This window comes from Ursus arctos, unplaced genomic scaffold, assembly GCF_023065955.2.
Source record: "Ursus arctos isolate Adak ecotype North America unplaced genomic scaffold, UrsArc2.0 scaffold_12, whole genome shotgun sequence".
Classification (NCBI taxonomy): domain Eukaryota; kingdom Metazoa; phylum Chordata; class Mammalia; order Carnivora; family Ursidae; genus Ursus; species Ursus arctos.
The window spans coordinates 61757404-61761025 of NW_026622786.1; positions in this window are offsets into that span (position 1 = coordinate 61757404).

Consider the following 3622-nt stretch of genomic DNA (forward strand, 5'->3'; position numbering starts at 1 on the left):
AGGAAACACAACTGCCCATGTCCTTCCCTGGTGTAAAGCCCTTCTGTTTCCTGCAGGCTGCCTTCTCGCACTGGCCCGCGTCTTCAGCAGAGGAAGCAGCCATCTTCTTGGACTGACAATCATACTTGTTTTCAAATTATAACAAACACATGCTGTAGGGTGGAACGCAAAATGCCCAGGATTTTCTCAGAGGAGTTGTTCTGGGCTAAGCCTCAAAATAGATGCGCGTGTGTTGGTGGGCAGAGGAGTATCACTCTTCAGGAAAAACAACTCACTGTAGCTCAGAGATGAACAGAAACTCGCAGGCTGGTCCAGCAGGCTCTGGCGCATGACATCCATTGCCTTTCCAGTCGTGCTTCCACGATGCCTGGGTGTGCTCTGTGCTCCAGCCAGACTATCTTTCAGCCTTCTTCCTTACAGCGCCAGTGGTCACTTGCTTTCCCTGTGACTACATTGTCTTTCTATCTCCCCTGTCATCCTGAGAAGCTCCTAATTATCCTTTAAGGTCCATGTCCATGTCCCCTCGTCCAAGAAGCCCTCCCTGATCCCACTCCCCGCTCCATGCAGTACAGCTCTTGCTCTCCCCTCTTCACAACTTCTTACCACAGGATTCTGGAACCATCACTTTGAGAGACAGACTCTCCAGGAGATTATGAGCAACTTGAAGTCAGGAAGTTCATGAACTCTGACTTCACTTGTTCATTCAACACATACTCACAGCCCCTCTGTACCAGGCCATGGGCTCTGGATGACGGAATGACTCAGTGTGTCCTTGGAAGGGGTCTGACCTGAGGAAGAGACTATCTATTCATTCATTCATTCATTCATTCATTCATTCATTCATGTTAAAACAACAATAAAAAAGCAAAATGTTTTGCTAATCCCCAAGGGGGTCAGACCCTCCGGTCAAGGTTAAGGAGACAGAAAAGATCAAAACCTGTGCCTACCCCAGGGAGCTCCCAGTCTGACCAACGGCCTGTGGAAGCAAACTGCTAAGTGCACGGCGTGTCCCCAGAGCTGTGGGGCACCAGGGCATGTGCGGGGTGTGGAGCGTGGTGTCCTTTTGCTTTGGATTTTTTGTTTTGTTTTGTTTTTTGATGACATTGAATGAATGAATGAAATTTTTCTGTGTTTTTTTTTTCCTGCTTTATGGAACTTGTAGGGGTCTAATCATAAATGAACTCTGTAAATCAGATACCCAATAAATAACTGATCAAGTAATTGATTGAAATGTCACACCAGAAGTGGCTGTGGCAGGGGCGCCTGGGTGGCACAGCGGTTAAGCGTCTGCCTTCGGCTCAGGGCGTGATCCTGGCGTTGTGGGATCGAGCCCCACATCGGGCTCCTCCGCTATGAGCCTGCTTCTTCCTCTCCCACTCCCCCTGCTTGTGTTCCCTCTCTCGCTGGCTGTCTCTATCTCTGTCAAATAAATAAATAAAATCTTAAAAAAAAAAAAAAAGAAGTGGCTGTGGCAAAAGAGCTAGGTTCTGGGTCTCCACCACCCCTGGGCATTTCTCAATGGGGGGCAAATCTACTCTGACCACGGCTGGCTCCAGGCTGCAAACTCACAGTAAAATGCAGCGGTTCTGGCCTGCCTCCCAAGGGGGTCGTAAGCATTAATTAGTTACCATCGGTAAAGTGCTCTGAAGATGTGGGGGTGTATAAACACGGCAAGTTATTAGGCCTCTCCGCACCACGATGCTCTACAGCCTGGGAACTGCTAATTGAGAAATAATTAACACCTCGGGGTGCAGAGGACGGATGCCTGGCGTTTCCAGGATTGGAAGGGATGTAATAACATGCACTGGAGCAGGGAGAAATGCAAGGTTACTGTGGATCCTGATACTGAAGATTATTCACCTCCTGCCCCCAGAGAGGAGGCGTGGGGAATATTGCCTCAGTAAAACCCTTAGCATTGCACTCCTTAGGGAAAGCCTGGATCACAGTGCTGAACTGCAGAGGCCCAGTGATAGTCTTAGAGCAAAAGAGCTCAAGTCCAGCCCAGCTCTGCCTGGCCTCCTAGGTGGAGAGCAGATGCCAATCGTGGGGTCAAAATACCCAAGCTGTATTTTCTTGCACCGTAGGACCAAGGTAATGACACGCACCGACACCGCCCCCTGCAACCCAATGCCCCACAGGCCGTCCAGTCCCTTTCCTGTAGACCAGCAGAGCTAGCCCAGACTGCACATTAGGATCATCTGGGGAATACGGATGCTCAGGCCCACCCCAGGTTGATACCCAGCATCTCGGGGCTGGGGGACTGGGGCACAGGGCAAGTCCAGTGTCAGGTTGAGGAGCACTGCTTTGGCCTGTGTGTCAAGCACTGTGTTAGGAGCAGTGGGAGATAAAGATGTAAACTCCATGACACCCCATGATTCCCTCATACCAGCTCATCATTTCCTGATTCCCTGCCCGAGTGTCCTGGTCCTTCAGCCTGGCCATTCCACTCCGCTCCCACTACCATTCTTGCCCTGGTAAACCCGACTCATCCTTCAGGCTCAGCTCAAAGATCACCTCCTCAGTGCAGTCCTCCTTCCCTGCACTCCCACAGGACTTTCTTCGGCCCCTATTACAGTGATCATACTATGTTTCTCCCGGCTGATCTTGGGGTCTGAGAACTTCTTGGGGCCGGTGTCTTGCCCTGGGTCTGGTACATTTTAGGCACTCAATAGACCACAGGTGTTCTTAGTTAGGTGGAGTTACGTGATACACAGCTCCCTCTTCAGGACAGGTGCGGTTTTTCCCTGTGTCTAGAACATTCTTGCCCCAGAGAGCTCCAAGGCTCTCTCACCTGCAGGTCTTTACCGAAATGTCACTTTCTAGATGAGGCTTTCCCTGATCATCCTAAATTGCAACCACTCTACCTCCAATCTATTCCTTTTTCAGAGTTAATTTTTTTCCCCTATGGATGGATAGTGGTGGATCCTGTCTTTATTTAAAACTTTGGTATTCTGTTCACCATGGATTTTTTTACATTAATATTTTAATTGCATAAAAAACTACTTACTTTGGTTACTGAGTTCCTGCTCCCCTCCCAAATTTCACTCTATTGATTTACTGACTCTTTTCACTAGAATGCAAGCTACCTTGAATTCAGGCAATTTTGTTTTGTTCACTATTCCCAGTTTCTCCAAGTGGTCGGTACGTGGTAGCTGCTCGAAAAAATGTCTTGGAAATGAAAACCTTAAAAACCGTCCTGGGCTTTGTAATGAAGGTATTGTTTTCTGTTTAAAAATTTTAAATGTATTTAAACTGAAAGCCTGTAAAAACCTAGGGTAGATTCCGAACGGAAAGGCCTACTGTTGCCTTGGTTACACTACCTCCAGCCTTTCCATTCCGAGAGTAGGAAGGTCCCGGGCAGTGGGAGGGAACCCGGGGCTTTTACCATAGAGTTACACTTCTCTAAATCCTAGAGGGAACTTCCGGAACGGTAATTTACTCATCGCTGTCCAAGCCAATCTGTGGTCGTGCTGTATAGCCGGGCTCTTTCTCCTTAGCCAAACTTCCGGAAAACCTCTCACAGGCGTCTAGAGTGGGGTGGGAGGGGCCTGTCCCCGTGAGAGCGGCTTTGTGATTGGCGAGAAAGGCAGGAGGCGGAGTTGGGGGGGGTGGGCACGCCCCT